General features: G+C 39.8%; 2 long non-coding RNA genes across 2 annotated transcripts in view; one reads left to right on the plus strand and one right to left on the minus strand.

Moving 5' to 3' along the window:
- Nucleotides 1-8,066, plus strand: part of LOC140849659 (uncharacterized) — an 88,850-nt gene extending 80,784 nt beyond the window's left edge. The window contains exon 3 of the long non-coding RNA XR_012131798.1: nucleotides 7,781-8,066. This is a non-coding gene — a long non-coding RNA (uncharacterized lncRNA). The remainder of the gene's footprint in view (nucleotides 1-7,780) is intronic.
- A 3,679-nt stretch (nucleotides 8,067-11,745) lies between these two features.
- LOC140849662 (uncharacterized) lies at nucleotides 11,746-13,881 on the minus strand. Its single transcript, XR_012131802.1, has 2 exons — nucleotides 13,582-13,881; nucleotides 11,746-12,165 (listed from the first exon to the last, which is right to left on the minus strand). It is a non-coding gene; the product is annotated as an uncharacterized lncRNA (long non-coding RNA).
- Nucleotides 13,882-23,694: the final 9,813 nt, after the last annotated feature.

The raw sequence follows: 23,694 nt of genomic DNA on the forward strand, positions 1-23,694 counted from the left end.
ACATGCCAAATTAAAATTTATAGAGCAGTGACTTGGTTGGGTATGAAAAGCTATTTTATTTTATCTCAGTCCCATGAAAAGGGGCACAATACACCCATTGGTGGGCAAGAAGAGTTAAATTCAGAGACATTGAGTAAAATGCCTGAAGTCACACTGCCCAGGACAAGAGGCACTGGGATTGGAACTCCCGGCCAGATGCTCCCTCCGGGTTCTGCTCTGTCTGCCGTGCCTTTCCACCAGAAGGTGGAAGCAAGGACAAAGCAGATACTGTGGGTAAGATGCTGGGGCCCCTCTCCAGACCAGAGCTTGAGACGAAAACCGTCTCCTATCGTCCACTTAGGACCCAACCCCGTGGTCGTCATGCCCGTCTGAAGGACAACTGAGGGCAGGGACAGCACTCGCCTTTCATCATGCCTGTGAGCAAACCTTTTCCAAGGTCCTGAGGACCAGCTGCGGAATGAGTGAGCCTAAAACAATGAGTGAGTGATTCACCTCAATCATCTTTACAAATGTCAGTGAAGCTCCTGCCATTGTTTTATTGCTGAACATACAAAGATAAACAAGACCATTTCCCCACTTAAGCTAATGATGGCATATGCTGTTACCAAGAATTTAAAATACTGCACTCCCTTCTTTTTTAATTCTCACAGCAACCCTATGAAGAAGCCATCAGTATACCCATTTTATAGAAGAGATTGACACAGCTGCAGCCAAAGGACATAGAAGTCAGGCACGGCCAGTGGGGGCCGAACCCACCCATGCTGGGAAAGGGTCATGCTGGGTCAGGCAATAAAAGGCTCCCTTATCTGAAGGCAACCTAAAAACAGTACAAAAACAATGAAAAGTCTGTTTTTTGTTGTCACCGTGCCCTGATAATGCTATACAATGTCAGTGACCAAACACTCTGCTCTGAAAACAATCTTTTGCCACTCAAGGCTACCAACAATTCTGCAGTTACTATTTGTTTTAATATACACATTCATCTCTTCTTTATTCTTTATGCTTTAATTAGTGATGTGTTCTACACGGAGACTAACTCAGGGACCTCCCACCTGCCCAGTCGGTGCCTGACTCCCACGGGCTGAGCCCCATGCCCCTGTTTGTAATGGTTTGAGATAGTCTGAGCTCACTGAAGGTACAGTTCATGTCTCCTGCACAATAGAGTCCCCCTGGGAGCCAGGATCTGTGCCGGGGGTGGGATAAAACAGACAAGGTCCCTTCCCGCATGGGGTGTCTGTCTTTTGGAAGGAGGAGACAGTGAGCAAGGGAACAAACTGAAACACAAAATAATTTCTAATAGTGAAAACTGCTCTGAATGAGAAAATAACAGGGATCTTTGGATGTATAATGGGATAAGGGGACCATCTTTGGCAGGATGACCAAGGAGCCCTTTCTAGGGAAGAGGCACCTTAGCGGAAACCTGAAGGATGAAGGGGTGTTCACTAAGAATCAGCCTCTTAGGGGCAGGAGGTGGGGGGCCTGGCCGTGCAATTGCATGTGTCACAGCCTGTGAGGGAGAGAGCCAGCATATCCAAGGGCCTGGGAGAGGCCTGCTGAAGCCTCCTGAGCGGTGGGAAACTGCAGGAGGAGAATTTGGAGAAGGAAGCAGGAGTCAATGGCGCAGGAAAAGCTTGGAAATGGGGCATGGCTTTTATTTGGATTTAATTGTATTTGCTACACAAGGATTTTAAGAAGGGAAGAAACTTATTCCGAAACACATTTCAAAAGACCTCTGGTGCTGCCATATGGTGAGGACAGTGGGAGTCCATCAAGAAAGGGGGTGGTGGGGATCCCCAGACATATTTGGGGGCATAAACTTGTGGATGAGGCTTAGGAGGTCAAGGGAAAGACGGAGTGACAGCAGCGCTTTGCTGTTTTGTTTTGTTTAGCAGGCAGTGGAGCCATTTGCTGAAACTGAGGATAATCGGGGAGAAACATTTAAAGACAGAGAGAGAGGAAGGCGTGTGTGTGTGTGTTGGGGAATATAATACATTAACATTTATGAAAATTTGGAGAAGAAGGAAGTAAAAAGCATCTCACCACTTAGAGTCAAACACTGTTAACAGTTTAGTGCATATCCTTCTGGGGTTTTTCACTTTTATATTTTTATTTGAATATATATATATAGTTATATGTGACATAATGTATCATAGTAATTAGGAGGTAAGTCAACCAGAAGTTCTTACTTCACTTGCCTTGCTGTTGACCTTGACAATCTACTTATTTTTCCAAATTTTGTTTCTTGTTCCATAAAGTGGGGTGGGAGGCACTAATATGTACAATCCCTGGCAAATACTAGACACAATTGTTAATATTATTATTATTTATGATTGTTTCCCTATGGTAAATTCTTAGAAGTGGAATTGCTATCCTAAAGTACTATACACATAACAATAACAGGAAAAAGAAAAAAAGTAAATTTCCAGAGGGAAAAAAGTAACAAAAATTTTGTATAATAAGATATATGACCTGAAGCTGTATTAACATATTTTTTCAGAATATTAATAGCAAGGATTAAACATCAGAATTTTTATTCTCAGTTATTTTTTAAATGATCTAGTGTTGCAGTCTGAGTGGATGGAATTCTTTTCTTGCCACAAGTTAGTGTCATGTTACTATCCTGGGAGGTGTCATTCTATCTGTGCCAGGTCTATCAGTGGACATTTCAAATTGGCTTTGATGTTCACCGGTGATAACAAACAGGTGTAATGACAAGAGATCCCAGAGTCACTTCAGAGACAAATCTCCCTGGAGCTACTATGACTGGTTTGCTGTTACTATTGCAAATCTTCTCTTTCCTGGTGATTTTGCATGGCCAGAATACCAGGCCTCAAAGCTGCTTCGGTTCATACCAAAGCCACTTATAGGACCCTAAAGCCCAGTACATAGGAAGGGCTGGTGGCTACACTGGAGGCTGGTCATTAAGCCGGTGAAACCTTCAGTCCAGTGTGGGAATAACACAACTGTGCACTCAAGAAGGGTCTCAAGGCTAGTGATCAAGTCTGTCCCATGGATCCTCAGTGGCTTGACAGACCCCCAACACCAGCATGTGGAATAGTGCATGCAGGCCAAGGAAGCATAAAGGTACAAGGAATAGCTAAGAAATCTAGTGAATGTTAATTTCTTTGTCAAATTAAATTCATTAGCTAAGAAGCTAATTAGGTTAGAACATCTGTTAATAAAAATAGGGCCAACAAGGACCTGCTTTGTGGACACTGGAAATAATTTGGCTACAGAAATGACATCACAGCTATGTTGTGATCATAAAGCCTTATCTCATAGAAACTTAGATATATGTTATGATTACAAAGTGAAATAAAGTGAGTGAAAATATGTTGTGGCTCACAAGATGCTCTAAAAATGTGTTGTAATACTGTCTAGCTCAAACCCACAATTTAAAGATGGTGAAAAGGAGGCTCAGAGAAGTTAGATAAGCAGACTAATGACACACAGTAAGTTAGTGGCTGACTCTAGGACTAGAAGCTGTACCCTTCAACCCCCAGTTCACTTTTCTCTTTACTATAGCATGATCACCATGACCATAGGTTAATACATAGTGTAGCAATTCCCATTTATTTGATATAAAGCATTTTTCATATTAATCTCACCAAAATCCTGTACAGTCTCATGAGTTTCTCATTTTCCAGGTGGGACGAGAGGCTGAGTAAATCACTTGTGTCATAGAGGTGGGAAAAGGGAGACCTGGGAATTGAACCCACGTGTCTCTCATGTTTACATCTTTATTCTCAACCAGGGCGGTACACTGCCTCCCTGAATTGCCTCCATTTAAAACTCTCAATGGTGTCAGCAGTTGTGTTGTAGAGAACCGAGCCCTAGTAATCGTTTGCTCTGCTGTGAGAACGAGGCTAGCTACATCACAAGCATTAACTCGCGTTCTCCTCTTAATCCAGTAAAGTAGGTATTGTTAATTCCTGGCTCAGACAGAGGACAAGTCAGCTAATAGAAGTCAAGAGACTTGCCACAAGTCCAAGCGCAAGTGGGGGCCCTGCTTCTTCCCTGACTCCCAATCTGTGGCCTCCCGCATGGTACCGCCTCATGAATACTGCGGGGAGGTTATACTGTCAAGAATGAAACTTACTGTCGCAACAGCTGCGGTCACTACAAAAGATGGTGGAGGCAGATTGATCAGAAAGGAACCAGAGGTAAATTTCTTGTAATTTAACAAACAGATCAGAAGATCAAGCCAGGGAAGAGATGAGATGACGATATATACAAGTCTATAGCAGTAATAAGAAAAGAAATATCTTCCATCCGGCCATTCACAGATAGTAGTGTGCTGAGAGATATGCATAGATTTTCAATGAGAAATGGATTTGTAGCTCAATCAAAGGTTTATAAAATAATGGCATAAATCAAATTGATGTATACGTGTGAGCCTGTATGTATATATGGATGTTTGAACTTTTGTAGGGCTCGCTCCAAGTTATTTTTTACTTGTTAGCATAAAATACACATTTTCATGAAGAAATATATGAATTCTTGAATTTATTTGATGGTGCAACCCCTTCCTTCCATTTTTTTCTCAGAATATTGATTTGTATCTAGAACAGAGGTAGGCAATCTTTCCTGTAAAACTCAGATAGTACATATATGAGAGGATGTGGGCTGTACAGTCTATGTTTCAATTACTTAACTATTCCATGTAACATGAAAAACAGCCACTGATGATACAAAAATGGAAGAGTGTAAATAACTGCATTCCAATTAAACCGTATTTACAAAAGCAGGTGGTGAGTGGGTGGGATTTGGTCCATGGACCATGGTTTCTTAACCCTTGGTGTAGGAGAACCTTAAATGCAATTTAGATGATGTCTTACGTTATATACACTGATTGTTTACAAAGTGCTAGAGTAGACCATGCAGTTTATCTAGTTTCACCCACAGCAAGCATCAAAATCTTGAGTCCAATAGTTAGAGCCCAGGCAATAAAGAAATCTGTAAAAATATCTGGAAGTGCTCTTTTACTGAGACTTTATAAAAGTGATAGATTTAGCTATTACAGATGGCTCCACATTTTAGAATTAACTCCAAGGCATACTTTTGAACAAAAAAATAACAAAGCAGATTCTGTTATTAGTCTCCTAAAAATAAGTAATCTGTAAAAAATTAATGATGTTAAATAGCCATAAATAAAATTTTACTTCTATTAATAAGAAAATGCTAAATATGTAAGGACTTGAAGTCCACATCATTAACATGATAAAATGTATTCCAAATAGCCAATGCTGGGCTTAATGATAAAATACCCAAAGTTTCTGCATTAAAATCAAGAGTAAAACGAAGCCTCTAGCATCCCAATTATTACTTAATTATATTTTACATGTCCTGGACAGCCTAAGACCTTAACCAGAAATAAATGTTGTACGTATAAAAAGGGATATTATTATGTGAGAATGATATGATTTTACTACTTACAAAAATCCAAATGAATCAACTAAAATGCTATTAGAATTAATGAGAATTTATGAGTAAAGAGGCTAAGGGAAGATAAATACATGAAAATCAGTGGCATGCCTCTAAGCTGGCAATTACTAGTTTGAAAACTTAAGGAAAATACAAACCCAAAGCAGAAGGGCAGTTAATTATAAAACATCAAGCAGTAATTTTGACCAAAGAAATGTGTACATTTATACATCTTTACTAGAATGCTCATATGATTTGAATAAAAATTCCCCTGGCCCCCACCTCAGTGGAGACATCCTAGAAATCTTTCTTCCTATTAGTTGTCATGTCAACAAAAGAATGGAAGCCAGAAACTGGGCCATCAAGTCGTGACTCCACTAGTGGTAAAGAAAGAACATTCTAGGGATGTTAACAGACACGAGGTGGTGTTGTGTAATAAAGAATTTGTCTGGTCTTCATCCAGGGTTCCTGTCACAGAGCTTCTAAAACCTTTGTGATCACCCAAGACATACAAGTGTCTGTTATTCATAAGTCCCTCGGACTACACCTGAATTTATGCTAATGAGATGATTCATGGTTGGACCCTAGATCATTTCAGGACCGGAACTGGTTACTGAAAAGACCAACCACAGGATTGGGGCTGAGACTCTGAGCCAGTCTGACCTCTGGAGAAGGGTAGGGGGCTGGAGATTGAGTTCAGTCATTTACCCAACATTTTAATCAAGTATGTCCACCTAGTGAGACTTCATTAGAAAGGGTGAGCCCCAGAGCTTGTGGGAGCTCCCTGGTTGGGGAACATGAACGTGTCAGAGAGTGATGAGTCCTGATTCCATAGCGATGAGGCACGGAAGCTGTGCATTCAGGGCTCTCCCAGTCCTTGCCCAGTTTCTCTCTTCATGTGGCTGTTCCTGAATTGTTTCCCTTACAATAAAACTATAATTATAAGTATTGCACCTTCCTGAGTTCTGTGAGTCATTCTAGCAAACTCGAATGGGCTCATGGGAACCCGTCCATTGCAGCCAGTTGGTCAGAAGTGTGGGTGACTCAGGGGCTTCACTTCGGTTGGTATGTGAAGTGAAGACAGTCTTGTAGCCATGCCCTTGAACTGGTAGGATCTGCACTAATTCTGGTGCTTAGATCCAGAATGGCACTGTAGTACACCAGTTGGTGTCAGAATAGATGGAAAACATCTTCCCTGCACAAATAATCATGTTTATTTGCCTGTTAAACAATTTTACAGAACAGTATCTCCTAGCTTTTAATAACAGTCTGCACTTTCTTGTCTGAAATCCTTAGGACCAGAGTGTTTTGTTTTTTGTTTTTTTCAAAGTTTAGAAATTTTAGAGGGGTGTGCTCTAAGACTCTTAGCAGAGTCTGGGTACAACCAGTTAGTAATATATATATATATATACCTCAAAAATGGTACAGAGACCAACAGGGATCTTAAGTAGTTTAAACTAGGCATTGCCGTCATCTGAGTTGAACAACCCATTCTTTTAAGAGCTTTCTGGATTTCCGAACTGTGTATGAGGAATTGGGGACTTCTCTGTGGAGACCTGACATGCAGCACAAGCTCATCTAACCAAAGAACATATCTTTTTTTCCACAGGACAAAGGTAGTGAGGAAGAAACAAAGTTTGAAGTGCATAGAGCCTGAAGCTGATCTTTGGAAAATTCTCTCAATCTTGTCATGTAAAATCACCAACAGACAATTCAGTTCTCATCAATACCTAGTCAAAATAGAATCAGAAATACAAAATGCCCCCCCACTCCACTAAATTCCTGACCCTAATCTACACACACTTTCCTCCATTTGTTCAATCAAACACTAATCTAGGTACTGCTGTGAGGGGATTTTGCAGATGCAATGAACCTACCAAATCAGTTGACATTGAATATGGAGATCATCCAGGAGGAGGTGGAGGGACTGACCTAATCATACGAGCCCTTTTAAAGAAAAGAGTTTTTCTCTGGCTTATTGTAGGAAAGAAAGTCATAGGGGTGCACCCCAGCTACCTTGGATGAAAGCAAACATCCTATGAGCTTCTTATTAGAACCACATGGCAGAGAACTGTGGGCAGCCCCCTGGTACTGACAGTGGTCTCAGGCTGACAGCTTAGCTCTATAGCAGAAAGGGAATGAATTCTGTCAACAGCTAGTTATGCCAGTGAGCTTGGGAGAGGACCTTGTAACCCAAACGAGAGTGATAATCCTGGCTAACACTTTGGTTTCTGCCTGGTGAGACCCTGAGCAAGAAATCCAGTTATTCCTTGCCTGGACTTTGGACCTAGAGAAATTGTCAGATAATGAATGTGTATTGTTTTAAGTCATAAATTTGCGATAATTTGTTCCACAGCAATAGAAAACTACAATAAGGATCAAATAGTGAATACATCCGTCTACATGAGAAGTCACATGTCTTCAGCATTCCAGCATACACAGAGCTGAATGTGTTGCCCTGATGAAGTTGGACATTCCAGATGAAACATCACTCAGAACTGCCATTGACGAAGTGAAGCTGCTAAAGACACAAATGTTCCAGTGACCAAAGTTCTATACACGTACATAATAAGTTAGTACATGTAATACAACAGTTATTTGATTACATGTAATTATATAGTTCATTAAAATGCTTTGAATTACTTGTGTTTGCCATAATTTTGCATATTTTTCATAATTATGGGTTATACTAATTTAAAATGTATTATTGGAGGGTAGGGCAGATAACTAAAATATGTTGTTTTTCTAGAGTTTGTGATATTTGTGGCACTTTGTTAGATTTCTATATAATTTATAATACATATATACATATGCACAATTTGCAACTTCTTTTCCCATTTTAAATAAATAGTCTTCTATACGTAGTTTTGTATAGTTAATTCCCCTCCCCCTACAAGAGAATCATAAGCTTCAGGACCCACAAAACCTTGAGGATCCACTCCTGAGCAAAAATAAACTCTATAATTGTGTTTCCCAAATACAGTTTGAGAAAATTGGTATGGTAGCCACGTTACTTATCAGCCAATCTACCTCCCAATTTCCCCAACTTTATGATTATATTCACTCTCTTATGTGCTCGGTGAATGTGTTCCCACCCCAGCCCCATCATATGACTACTGATTGGCCAAAACCAGTCATGGACATGCACCACTGGTTGAAGAACTCATGTTGTGTGATGTCACCTTGCCCTATTGAGATGTATAGGAAAGTCAACTGAAAAGCTTTGGGGAAGGGCTCCCTCCTTAATAAAAATAATAAAATAAAATAAATGGAGGAACCATCCTGCAGGGCTCTGGATTGTGAGGATGCCATGAATCCATGACCTGGGGCTGCAACAGCTACACAGCTGACCCAGGAGAATGGGCCAAAAGGAAAAATGCAAAGCTTTGGTGACACTGTGGAGCTGGTGAGTTAGACTTACAAAAGCTGTGCCTCAGGATTTCCTCCCAGTGCCCAGAGTTCAGGCCTTTCCTCGCTGAGTGTTCTATTCTCAGGGCAGAAAGCCTCCGGACGCAGTGGGGAAGCCAGACGGGAGGCCGTAAAGCTTCCGAAAGTGAGGCACTACTAATATAGGTGGCCACGTGGCTTCCTCCTGGGGAGGTTTACTGGGTGTCAATGGGGATTCTTCCTCATCACAATCCTTAAGGGAATTTTTAAAAAGGAATTTAACAAAACGATCCCCCAAATCATCTAGAAATGTAAGCAGAGAAGACAATAAAAAGACTAATGAGAAAAATATTGATATGATTGGCCCTGGAAAATATTAAGACATATAGAGCCAAAATAGGTAATTGATTGTGTCCTTATGTAAGTATATATGACAGGTAACTAACAATGGGGGGCTAGGAAGAGACCCCATTATCCACTAGCAACAGAAGAAATGCAAATTGAAATAATGCATACTGTTTTATTTAACTATAACACTGAAAAATAACTCTAGGCACATAGTGCTGGTCAGTGTGTGTAAGATGGATACTCTCATATTCTACTAGGGAGAATATAAATTGGAAAGACCTTTCTAGAAAAGTGTTTGGAAGTTAGTATCAAGAGCCTTAAGTAAATCTGTACAATTTGATACAATTATTCCACATTTGAAAATATATCCTAAGGAAATAATTCTAAATGTGGAAGACGCTTTATGCAGGCAGATGTTTATTGTTGTAATAACAAAAAATGGAAACAAATTGGATTTGCAACAAGCAGGAGGAATTTAAGTCAATTACGCCACATATACACTCCTCTTGTCCAGGTATTAAAAATGATGGTTATGAAGACCAAATTAGCAATGAGAAATGTCTATAATTTAGTATGAAAAATGATGTTAGAAAATTAAATACAGTGTAATCACATCTTGAAAAATAACATTTCTTTGTGTAGGGAAATGCTGGATGGAAATGCAACAATATGAATAATAGTTGGATGTGAATAATGCAATTATCAAGGTTTTTCTTCTTAAATTTCTAAATCTATATGAAATGCTTTTATAATGAGTAAGTTTAATATTCAGAGTAATTGCCTTCAAAAACATGAGATTTTGTATTAGGGGTCTTCAGAAAAACAGAGACAGTAGGAGCTGTATATGTTTATATATGAAGAGAGAGAGAGAGAGGGAGAGATACTTATTTTAAGGGATTGCCTCATGTGATTGTGGAGGATGAGAAGCCCCCACGAGGGCTGCTGGGATAGTTCCAGCTCACGTCTAAAGGCCTGAGAACAAGGAGAGCTGACGGTTTAAGTTCCAGTCCACGTGCAGTAGAAGACAATGTCCCAACTTGAAAACCATCAGGCAGAGAAAGTGAATTCTCCTTTAACCCACCTTTTTTCCATTCGGGCCTCCAATGGATTGGAGGCCCTGCCCACATTGGGGAGGGAAATCTGCTTCACTCAGTCTACTGATTTAAATGTTAATCTCATCCAGAAATACCCTCACAGTCACACCCAGAATAATATTTAATCAAATATCTGGGCATGTCATACTCAGTCAGACTGACACATAAAATTAACCATCCTTGGTATTAAATCTTTGATCACAGTAGCATTATATTAATTATTCCACTCTGTCATTCAAAACACACACACATATATCTATATATCTATCTGTGTGTATATATATTTGTGTTTGTATATGTTATATATATGTGTGTGTGTGTGTGTGTGTGAGAGAGAGAGAGAGAGAGAGAGAGAGAGAGAGGAAATAAGGCCACAGCGTGGGCAGGAATGAGAGCTGTATGGCCCTGTGGGCATGGGAGCAGGTTGGAATTCACTCCAGGCAGGCTGGGAGTCAGTGAATGACAGCAGGGAAGTGCTGCTGATTTGTATTTGATCTGATTTGTATTTTCAGTGCTGGCTGGAAAGCTGACTATGGGCAGTAAGAGTAAAGGCAGGGAGAGAAGTTCAGGGGCTGTTGCAGTCCCCCAACGAGAGGTGATCCCTGTCACTGCAAGGGGAAGGATGGCATGGACCCCGCACAGCTTACAAGGCCGGGACTTGGATGAAAGCTGAGCGAACGCTGGAGACGGGGGCAGAGCAGCAGAAGAGCCAGCCCCCCAGGCCTCGGCCCAGTGACCATGAAGAGCCATTAGCTGTCCGAGGGTAGAACCAGTCTGCTCAGTTGGTTATGTGGCCACCGGCTGGTCTGTTGTGCAGTGCAGAGAGAACCTGTCCCAGTTGATTTCACAGCGGGAAGTGGGTCCTCATACCTAGTGTCTGCTCAGTTGGGGTGTTTCTTAAAATGGAGAGGGGGAAAATGCTATGAGGGGGAAAGCAGGGCGGGGTGCTGTGACAGGCAAAGAATGACACATTCCCATTCATGTTCTACTACATAAACACATCTACACAGCAGATATTGTTCAAGGCAATTCCTCTCTGATGTGCAATGCTCTGAATGAATATAACTGGTTCCCCGGAATGCTTGTTGAATGAATTCATTTGCTCCTCTCCTAAGTCCTATCAGCATTATCAAGTATATTTTCATATTTGGAACCTGACCCTCACAAAGGAGTTAGTGGATTCACTGAGGCCCTTCAGCTAGTAAAGCATAATGATGAAAGGTCTGGCAGACTTGAGTCAGGATCTACAATTTGACACTTGCCAGCTTAGGAATATTACTACACCTCTCTGTGCCTCATTTTATGTAACTGTGGGTTGGGGTTAATATTAGCGCCTACCTCATGGAGTTGCTCTGAGGATTAAATGAGTCTGTGAGCAGAGCTGACATTATTATCAGAGCTGAGGTTTGTTCCCAGGCCTTCTGGCTCTAAGTAAAGGTACTTTCTTGGTACTTTTCTGACTTATAAAGTTATGCCACTACACAAAATCAAATCGACACAATTATCTGACATTTAATAAGAGCCAATTTCTCACAACCACCTTGCACACAGAAGAGGCTGCTCATAACCAAGACCAGCCAGGAGCTGCTTTTTCTTTTCCAAAGGACCTTTGTTTGGTAGAAGCATCCTGGTGTGCAGGGAGTAGCTCTGCCCGGGGAAAGAACACACCACCACTGTTTCTCCTGCATGGGCCGGTCCTGCTCCTCAGTCCAGTCTCCTTGAGGGTGTCATGTGTCTCTTCAAAATGGACCATTGCTGCCTTGGGAACAATGTGCCAAATACTGAACAAAGGCTCTGTTTAGGTCCTGCCACTGGAGAGCTGAAACCAAGGGTCAAATTCCATGTTGGGTTTCTCCATGCTGCATCTCTGTTCACGTTAGCACATATTTTTTTTGGTATCATTAATATACACCTACATGAACAACATTTTGGTTACTAGATTCCCCCGACTATCAAGTCCCCACCCCATACCCCATTACAGTCACTGTCTATCAGCATAGTAAGATGCTGGCATGGTGACACACAATAAGGAGGGATTTCAGCAGTACTGCATTTCTCTAGGAGGAGCAAAGGGTTAACGCCCTACATCAATATATAGAATCACTACTCGTGTTCTCTGTGCTATACTGCCTTCCCCGTGCCCCCCTACATTATGTGCGCTAATCATAATGCCCCTTATTCCCCTTATCCCTCCCTTCCCACCCACCCTCCCCAGTCCCTTTCCCTTTGGTAACTGTTAGTCCATTCTTGGGTTCCGTGAGTCTGCTGCTGTTCTGTTCCTTCAGTTTTTTCTTTGTTCTTATACTCCACAGATGAGTGAAATCATTTGGTACTTGTCTTTCTCCTTTAACACATATTTTTTGAGAATGCAGACTATAAACCTCTCTCACTCCACTCCCTGCCACACACACCAAGCTCTGTTTTAAAGTTTCTCTTCCTCTGCCATTGCATAGTGGGCCTTCCGATTAGTTGAGGGAAACTCTTTGTTAGTGCTGCCTGTTTGGAAACACACTCCTTCCAAAAAAACTTGAGTGAGTCTCAATAAGCACAGCTCCCATTCCCCGTGGGAGCATGGAGGGAGAGTGTTGCCATTTCATTGATAGAAACTGATTCCATAACTTAGAACTGGAAGGGTCATTGAAGACCATCTGTGAACCTCCTTTCTGATGCTTTAGAGTGCCTGACAATAGTACTGCCAGGGGGCGACCCTACTCTGCCTTAATTCCATTCCATAAACTACTATTACAATTCCAAACAACTTCAGTTCTATGTGAACTAAGTGGACATATCACTTCCTTATAATAGTCTTTATATGCCACTGAATTCAAGTATTTGTATGAGAAGAGCATGCCACTTTGCCCTTTATATGTTCTTAAGATAGGAGATAATACACTTTGGAAGAGTTTTCTATTTTCCATTTGCCTCTTCAGGTCCATTTTTAAGTCTCCTCTGCCTCCTCTGTGCCTGAAGAGGTTGACTCCTTTATGGACTGTATCAGTGCGCACCCTTGCCCTCTGACTTCTAACTGGTTTAAGTAAGGTTAGGGCATGTTTCAGCCAAGGTTTCCCCAAAGGCAGAGTTGAAGGATAGGGTTTATGTGCAGGTAGCTCATTTTGGAAGTGATAATCAAGAGCAGGAGAGAAGGACTAGGGTGAATAAAATAAGAAAGGAAGTAAAGTAAGGACCTCAGAGTTGGTTATTGCTGTGAACAACCAGAGTTTAATCCCACTAGCTCATGGTTCTGAGAAGAAAACAGAATATACCTCAGTATTTTACATCAGAGGGGTGCAAGGGAGAAGCAATGAACCTTTGCCCCCAGTTCCATTACCTGAGGGTTGCCCCATTGGCCGTTAATTGTCCCCATATTTCTGTGTTTCTCGTGCATGAATGCTGAGCAGGCTGTCACAGGCATCAGAGAAGACCTGGGGCAAAAACTGAAGGCAGAGCAGGCTGTACATGCATGGAGGTGCTGTCAGCGTCAAGCAGGTCAAAACCTGTGCAAACCTGTTCACCAAAACTACGGCTGGGCGTAGAGGTGAGGATAAGAGTGTGTGAACTGGTGTATAAGAGGTCTCATTACCTTGGGCATTGAGGCCCCTGGCTCCCATCTTGCTTACTTCTCTCACCCTTTCTACGGTTACAGTGCCTACTGGGTGGCCCACAAAAGTGCAATGAGCCAATTATTCCATTTCTGAAAGCTCCATCACGTAAGAGACCTGAGGTGCCAGTATAAATCCTGGGGTTCTGGACTGGGGACCAATGCTCTAGAAAATAGTGATCACGGAATTATCAGAAGGGTTCTCTTCAAAAGTGGGAAAAAAACAAAACAAAAAAAACCCTAAGAAACATCTATTCAAGAGGAATCTGAAAACAGACATTACAAGATATGTGATAAAAAAAACTACCAAGAAATATTCCCTACAAAATCAATTGAATGGGAGAATTTACTGTTGGGGAATGGTAAGTATCAGAGCCATCTTCTAAAAAGGAATTTAAATGATATAGAATAAATCTTCAAACAATAAATGAAGACAATATTCCATAAAGAAAAAACAAATTATGAAATAAAACCAGGCAGGTATGAACCAAGCTATATTAAAAAAACTTTTTAAATTTGGAGCTCTAGATTTATAGAATGATTGCAAAGATGGTTCCCCTTATACCCATCACCCAGCTTCCTTTATTACTAACATCTTACATTAGTATGTTACACTTGTCACAATTAATGAACCAATATTAATATTAAGTAAAGCTTATACTTCAAACAACCTCATCGTGATTGAAAGCTCTTTCTACATGAACTTGGAAGAAATATCACTTCCTTATAATAATGTTTATGCAACAGATTTTCTCAGATTTATCCTCGGTCTTCTTCTGTTCTAGAATTCCTTTCAGGATACCACATTATATGTGTTAGTCATGTCTCCTTCATCTCCTCTGGTAGGCAACGCTGTGAGGCTGGAGGCTGACTCAGAGGATATTAAAAATGCAGAAAAACAAGAATGGAAATGTTGGCTCTTGGAGCACTGAAACAGTGCACATGGCAGGGGAGCCTGAACAAGGTGGGTCTAGAAAGAGGCAAGACCTGCCACAAGCCCAGAGCCAAACACATGCAAGGTTGTCTCAGATATTGACGCTGATTTTTAATATCCTTAAAATAGAGCTGACCAGTGTTGATGGAACACAGACCAGGATGGACCATCTCCTAGTACATAAAACAAAGCTTAACAAACTGAAAAGAAGTAAAATCTCTATAGAATGTGTTCTTCAACTACCACTGATTCAAACTAGAAATCAATAGCAGAAAAATAACAAGACGATCTTCAAATACTTGGAAACTGAGCAATTAAACAATACATGAGAAAAGAGGAAGTCTCAGAGGAAATTAAAAAAAATACATTAAACCCAATGAAAAAAACAACATATAAAATTTCTGGGTCATAACTAAAGCAATACTGAGAGGGGAATTTATAGCACTAAGTGCCTACATTAGAAAAGAGGAAAAGTTGAAAAGAGGGCCCCAAGATGGCAGCACAGGTGCACTCTGAGCCAGCCTCTTCCCATGCGCACAGCACAACTACAGCTGCGTGTGGATCATTTCCCTCTGAAAAGATCTGAAAGCTAGACCACTGCTTCTCCGCAAAAAAAGGATAAAAGGACCACATCCAGATGGGCAAGAGAGATCGACTATGGTCTTGGCAAAAAACCCCACCCCTGGCATGGCGACACCCAAGGAGGGATTTCACCAGTACTGCATTTCTCTAGGAGGAGCAAAGGGTTAATGCCCTACATCAAACACCCCAGCCCTTGGGATCTGCGCTGGAGAGATGAGCTCCCAAATGCCTGGCTTAGAAAAACAATGGGAACTGATGTCCAAGTGATCCAGAGTGTGACAGGAAACAGATTCTCCTTTGAAAGGCTTGCATGAGGTGTCACTCACTCTGGGATCAATGCAAAAGCACCAATTTGAAAAGCACCTGGACTGTGTGTAAAGGAGATTCATTTGTCGGTCTAGGGGTATCTGCTGGAGAGTCAGGGGAGAGCTGGGGGGCACCCTGGAGGTGGAGGCACTGGCAGATGCCATTTATGTGCTCTTTACCAATCCTGCTGGCATAAGCAGATGCACTGGGATGCAACACCCTCCTCTTGCTTGTCAGGGCAGGTGAGGACAAGCGGTTGTGTCACTGTCCCACTACCTTGGTGAGGGTAGAGAGCACGGGTGATTGCAGCAGTCCCTGCTCTCTGGCTTGGGCAGACAGGTGTGAATGCTGATGACATTCTGCTGCCCCCACCCTGGGGTCAGCGTACATGTGCAGACAGGGCACTCTCCCGTACCATCCTTGAAGTATGGGCATGCACAGTAAAGGCATTTGCAGATGCCTTTCTGCAGGTGAGCCTGCCCTGCCCCCTACACTCCCCAGCTGCCCTGCTACCACCAGCAGGTGTCACAAACCACATAGGGGATGACTTGTTTACCAGGCCCTGGGGGCCTAGGGGGCTCATTGTTCCTGAGCTCCAAGAAACTATAATAATTGGAAAGAGTCCTTGGCAGGGCACTGCACAGTCAACAGACTGAAACACACCCCCAGTCTTCCTGGGAAAAAAGCCTATTTACTTATTCTGGAGTTTCAGCCTGAGGGACAGGCTTCAGGTTTCCCACACCTCTAGAGGCTACAGAGGTGCTCTCAGGGGAATATAAGAAGGGGGACCCCATCCTGGCATAGCCCCCTTGGTTTTACCACAGCTAGATGAGACCTTCCAGAAAGGAGCTTACACTCTCATCTGGAGCCCTAATTTTTTGCAACTGTTAATGATCTGAAGGCCAGTAGGGTGTATAAATGCAGCTTCAAAGGACTGTATATGTATATTTGCATAATGCTGCCTGAATGTCTGGCTTCCAATCAGCCAGAAACTAGGAGCTAAATGAGATTCATCCCCGTGGAACGCTGACAGGTCTTGGCCCACGCTCAAGAACAGAGACATATCAAGAATAAATCAGTCTGTTTGGATAATCAAAAAGGTTAAAAAGACAGCCAAGAACTAGGGCAAGGGTGAACAAAAAGTTTCATCACCTACACAAGGCCACTCCTTCAAGAATGAAAGAAGCACTATTTCATCTAATATATAGAAAGAAACACAGAGTGTCAAGCAAATATGTTCCAAAAAGGAGTACAAAATGTATACATAGTAAAGGTAATGGATTGATCACTTACAAAGCTAGTATGAAGGTTAAAAGGTAAAAGTACAATTAATTAAAGTTACAATAATTATCTAAGGGTTACATAAATAAGTCAAATATGACATCAAAAACATAGAACATTGGGGGCAGGAGTAAAATGTAAAGTTTTGGACTGTGTTCAAATTTGTTGCTATCAACCTAAAATAGACTGTTATATACATAAGATATTATATGTGAACTTCATGATAACTGCAAAGCAAAAAGTTAACATTAAATACACCCAAAAAAAATGAGAAAGGAATCTAAACATAACACTAAAAAAAGACGTCATACCATAAGGGAAGAAAGAGAAGGAACAGAGAGGATGTATAAAAACAGCCAGAACACATTAAAAAAAGGAAATAAATATAAGCCTATTACTTACTTAGATGTAAATAGACTAAATTCTCCAATGAAAATACACAGAGTGGCTGAATGATTTAAAAACCAAGGCCCATCTATATACTGCCTGTAAAAGACACTTCAGAAGTAAGGGCACACACAGACTGAAAGTGAAGAAATGGAAAAAGATATTCTATGCAAATGGAAATGAAAAGAAAGCTCTTATATACTATACTCATATCAGACAAAATAGACTTTAACACAAAGACTGCAATAAAAAACAAAGAGGGAATTACCTAATGATAAAAACAGCAAGAATATATAACATTTATAAATATATATGCAACTGATATAGAACTAAAATATATAAAGTGAACATTAACAGATCTGAAGGGGTAAATTGACAGAAATGCAATAATGGAAGGAGACTTTTACACCCCACTTACATCAATGGTTAGTTCATCAAGAAAGAAAAATAAATTTAAAAAAATGGACTTACCACCTAACACTAGACCAGATGGACTTAATAGATATATACAGAATGTTCCCTTCTAAATGCAGCAGAATACACATTCTTTTCAAGTGCACATGCAACATTCTCCAGGATAGATCATGTTAGGTCACAAAACAAGTCTCAATAAATTAATGAAGACTGAAATCATATCAAGCATTTTTTCTGACAACAGTAGCATGAAACTAGAATCAGTTACATGAAGAGAACTGGAGAACTACAAATACATGAAGATTGAACAACAAGCTACTGAACAACCACTGTCTCATTGAAGAAATTAAAGGAAATACTTTTTTAAAACTTACAAATGAAAACAGAAAAATGATGCAGCAAAATGTGTAGGATGTGAAAGCACATCTAAGAGAGAATGTTACAGCAACAGAGGCCCACCTCAAGAAACAAAAAAAAATCTCAGTAAACAATCTAGCTTTATACCAAAAGGAATTAGAAAAAGAGAACAAATGTAGCCCAAAGTATTTCCTTCCTTCCTTAGAAGTAAGGAGATAATGAAGATCAGAGTAGAAACAATGAAATAGAGACTAAAAAGACAATAGAAAACATCAATGAAACTAAGATCTGTTTCTCTGAAAAAATAAACAAAATTAACAAACCTATACCAGTTAGGGTGGCCAACATCCAAAAGACAAACAACAACAAATGTTGGCGAGGATATGGAGAAAGGGGAACCCTCCTACACTGCTGGTGGGAATGTAAACTAGTTCAATCATTGTGGAAAGCAGTATGGAGGTTCCTCAAAAAACTCAAAATAGAAATACCATTTGACCCAGGAATTCCACTCTTAGGAATTTACCCTAAGAATGCAGCAGCCCAGTTTGAAAAAGACATATGCACCCCTATGTTCATTGCATCATTATTTACAATATCCAAGAAATGGAAGCAACCTAAGTGTCCATCAGTAGATGAATGGATAAAGAAGATGTGGTACATATGCACAATGGAATGTTATTCAGTCATAAGAAGTAAACAAATCCTACCATTTGCAACAACATGGATGGAGCTAGAGAGTATTATGCTCAGTGAAATAAGCCAGGCAGAGAAAGACAAGTATCAGATGATTTCACTCATCTGTGGAGTATAACAACAAAGCAAAAACTGAAGGAACAAAACAGCAGCAGACTCACAGAATCCAAGAATGGACTAACAGTTACCAAAGGGAAAGGGGACTGGAGAGGATGGGTGGGAAGGAAGGGAAAAGGGGGAAAACGGGGCATTACTATTAGCACACATAATGTAGAGGGGTGGGGACCTGGGGAAGGCAGTATGTACAGAGAAGACAAGTAATGATTCTATAGCATCTTACTATGCTGATGGACAGTGACTGTAATGGGGTATGTGGGGGGGACTTGATAATAGGGGGAGTCTAGTAACCATAATGTTCAAGTAATTGTACATTAATGATATAAAAATAATTAACAAACCTTTAGGTAGACTCATTAAGGAAAAAAAAGAGGGTTCATATACAGGCATGCCTCAGAAATATTGAGGGTTTGGTTCTAGACCACACAATAAAGCAAATATTGTACTAGAGCTAGTCAGATGAATTTTTTGGTTTCCCAGCCCATATAAAAATTATGTGTACACTATACTACAGTCTATTAAGTGTATAATATCATTATGCCTAAAACAAGTACATAACTTAAACATATTTTATTGCTAAAAATGCTAACCATCATCTCAGCGTTCAATGAGTCATAATCTTTTTGCTGGTGAGGGTCTTGCCTCAGTGTTAATCGGGTGGTGGTTGCTGAAGGTTGAAGTGGATGTGATGGTTTCTTAAAATAAAACAATAAAGTTTGTTGCATCAACTGACTCTTCCTTTCATGAACAATCTCTTTGTAGTGTGCAATGCTGCTTGATAGCATTTTACCCACAGTAGAACTTCTTTCAAAATTGGAGTCAATCCTCTTAAGCCCTGTTGCTGCTTTATCAACTAAATTCATGTAATATTCTAAATCTCTGCTGTAATTTCAACAATCTTTGTAAGCATCTTTACCAGACCTAGATCCCATCTCAATAAATTGCTTTCTTTGCTCATCTGTAAGAAACAGCACCTCATCCACTAGTTTTATCATGAGATTGCTACAATTCAGTTACATTTTCCAGGTTCCACTTCTAATTTTAGTTCTCTTGCCATTTCTACCACTTCTGCAGCTACTTCCTCCACTGAAGTATTGAACCCCCTCAAAACATCCATGAGGGCTGGAATCAACTTCTTCTAAATTTCTGATCATGTCAGTATTTTGACATCTTCCCATGAATCACAAACATTTTCAGTGATACCTAGAATGGTGAATCCTTTCCAGGTTTTCAATTGACTTTGCCCAGATCCATCAGAGGAACCACTCTATGGCTGCTATAGGCTTACAAAATGTACTTCTTAAGACGGGTAAGATTCCTCAAGTGAGGAACAACCTATGACAGGCACAGTCGCAGGGGGGCCATCAGGTGAGAAAATGGGGATCAACAGAGGTGAGGCTTAGAACATCCCCCCCACCCATTCTGAGAGAAATCTTCTGCATACGTCAATGTTTTATTGCCCTTGTCTAGCTTGGATTAACACATAGTCTACAGGCACACACCTGATCATCTGCATTTGCTCTCTTACAACACTAAACTGTGTTTTCTACCTTTATCTTGTATCTACCTACCACTTCAGCATTTTATTAAAAATAATAATAATAAAGAGAGAAATGTGGGATCCACATATAAATCAAGTATAAAAATCAAATGAATATTCATATTTGAACTGACTGTTTATAGTTCATAATGCATGATCAAAACCAAAAGCTTCTGTGATGACTGCCCTTGTACTGTTCACCATGTAACTTATTCACTATGTAAGAATTCGTTCTCCATGTAAGAACTTGTTCGTTATGCTTCAGAAGATTGGAGACTGACGAGAATTAGGCTTGGGGTGGATTAATGATTGTGCATTGAGCATTGACCGCCCTATACAGAATTTTATTGTGGTTAACAACCATTTGATCAATAAATATGAGAGATGCCCTCACAAAAAAAAGTACACACTTCCAATTGTAAAATAAATAAGTAACCAGGATGTAATGTATGGGATAAGGAATATAGTCAAAATATTGTAACAACTTGGTATGGTGATAGCTGGTACCTAGAATTATCATGTATATAAATGTTGAATCACTGTGTTGTACACCTGAAACTAATGTAATACTGTGTGTCAACTACCCTTCAATAAAAAATACTTATCTAAAAAAAATGTACTTCTTAAATAATAAAATTTAAAGGCAAAATTATTCCTTGACCTATAGGCTACCAAATGGATGCTGTGTTAGCAGGCATGAAAACAACATTAACCTCATTGTACATCTGCATCAGAGCTGTTGGGTGACCACGTGCATTGACAAAGAGCAGTAATATTTTGAAAGGGATCTTTTCTGAGCAGTAGGTCTTAACAGTGGGCTTAAAATATTTAGCAAACCATATTGTAAACAGATGGGTCGTCATTCAGGTTTGTTCCATTTATAGAGCACAGGCAGAAGAGATACCGTGTAATTCCTAAGGGCCTTAGGATTTTCAGAATGGCAAATGAACACTGACTTCAACTTAACATCACTAGGCACATTAGCCCTTAAAAGAGAGTCAGCCTGTCCTTTGAAGCTTTGAAAGCAAGCATTGATTACTCCTCTCTAGCTATGAAAGTCCTAGATGGCATCTTCCAATGTAAGGTTGTTTCATCTACATAAAATATGTTTAGTGCAGTCACCTGCATTAATTATCTTAGCTAGATCTGGATAATTTGCTGCAGCTTCTGTATCAGCAATTGCTGCTTCACCTTGCCCTTTAGTGTTACGTATAGGACAACAAGGCCACAGGATGTGCAATAAATATACAAAGATCAACTTCATTTCTATGAACTAGAAATTGGCACATCTACACCAAAATAAAAACTAGATTACCATTTATAATTACTTATAAATGAGTGGTAAATCTAACATGTGTAGGTCTTATATTCTGAAAACCACAAAATGCTGAAGAAAGGAACAAAAAAGATCTAAATAAATGGAGAGGCACACTGTGTATGGAGTAAAAGACTCAACCTAGTAAAATGTCAGCTCTTCCCAGATTTATATACATGTATAACACAATTCCTCTAAAAAATCCCAGTAAGATGTTTTATATATATATAGGCAAGGTTGTTTTAAAATATATGGAAAGAAAAAGGAACTAGAATAGCTAAAAAATTTTTGAAAAAGAAGAATAAAGTGTGAATCATCTCTCTGATTTCAAAACTTATTATATAGCTATAGTAAACAAGACAGTGTGGTATTGGCAGAGTGACAGACATATAGATTAATGGAACAGAATAGAGAATCCAGAAATAGACCCACACAAAAATGCCCAACTGATTTTGCTAAGAGTGTAAAAGCAATTTAGTGGAGAAAGGTTAGCCTTTTAAAATAGTGCTAGAGGATTAGATATTTAGAGGCAAAAAATAAATTGACTAAAAATATACTGGAGACTTAAATAAAAAATATAAAACTATAAATCTTTCCGAATAAAATGGAAAAAATCCAAGATTTTTTGCAAAGAGTTCTTAGAATTGATGCTAAAAGCACAATTCATAAAAGGGAAAATGGGTAAATTTGACCTAATAAAAATCAGTATCTTTTGCTCTGTGAAAGACCCTGTTAAATGGATGAAAAGACAAGCTACAAAATGGGAGCAAATATTTGTAAACCATTTATCCTATAAAGAACTAGTATGTAGAATACATAAACAACTCTAAAACTTAATAGTAGAAAAACAAAAGATTCAATTAGAAAATGGGCAAAGACACAAAGAGACATTTCATTAATGAGGATAAACAATAGCAAATAACATGAAAATATGTTCAACATTACTGGTTATTAGTAAATTCCAATTAAAACCACAATGATATAATTTTACACATCTATCAAAATGGCTAAAATAAAAAATATTTGCATACTAAATGCTGGCAAGGATGTGGAGAAATGGATCATTCATAAACTGCTGGTGGAAATGTAAAATGAGATAGCTGCTCTGGAAAAGTTTGGCAGCTAAAAAGAAAGGAAAAACCTAAACATGCAGCTATCATACAACCCAGCAATTTCACTCCTGGGCTTTTATCCCAGAGAAAGGGAGAGATAGGCTCATACAAAAACCTGTTCACAAGTGTTTATAGAATCATTATTCATAATAGCCAAAACCTAGGAACAACCCAGATATGTTCTTCAAAAAGATAATGTTTAAACAAACTGTAGAATATCTCTATTTTGTATTAACACTTAGCAATAAACAGGAACAGTCTATACAGTCTACGAGACATGCAATGACTTGGAAGTACCTTCAGAGAAATATGCTGAATGAAAAAAAAGCCAGTCCCCAAAGGTTACATATTGTTTGGCTCTGTTTATGTAAAATTCTTGAAACGACACAATTATAGAGAGAACAGATTAGTGGTTACCAGGGCTTGAGGAGGAGGCAGGAGCCGGAGGGAAGTGATTTTAGCTATCAGAGGGCATGGTGAATTATCCTTGTGGTGATGGAACTGCTCTGTATCTTGACTGTATTGATGTCAATATCCTGGTTGTGTTATTTTACTCTAGTTCTCCAAGAAGTTGCCATTGGTGGAAAACTAGGAACATGGGCTTTCTCTGTATTGTTTCCTACAACTGCATTATATCTACAATTGTCTCAAAATAAAAAGTTTTAACTTGAAAATAGTGCTGAAAGTGTTTCTGCCTGTGCAGCAGTCTAGCTAATAGCTTTTCCCATTCCTGTTGAAATGTGTAATTCTACTCCTGCTCTTATTCCAGTTTCTGTCAGCTCTGTTGTTGCCTAAGAGAAATTGC

This window comes from Manis javanica, chromosome 5 (genome assembly GCF_040802235.1).
Source record: "Manis javanica isolate MJ-LG chromosome 5, MJ_LKY, whole genome shotgun sequence".
In the NCBI taxonomy this organism is placed as follows: Eukaryota; Metazoa; Chordata; class Mammalia; order Pholidota; family Manidae; genus Manis; species Manis javanica.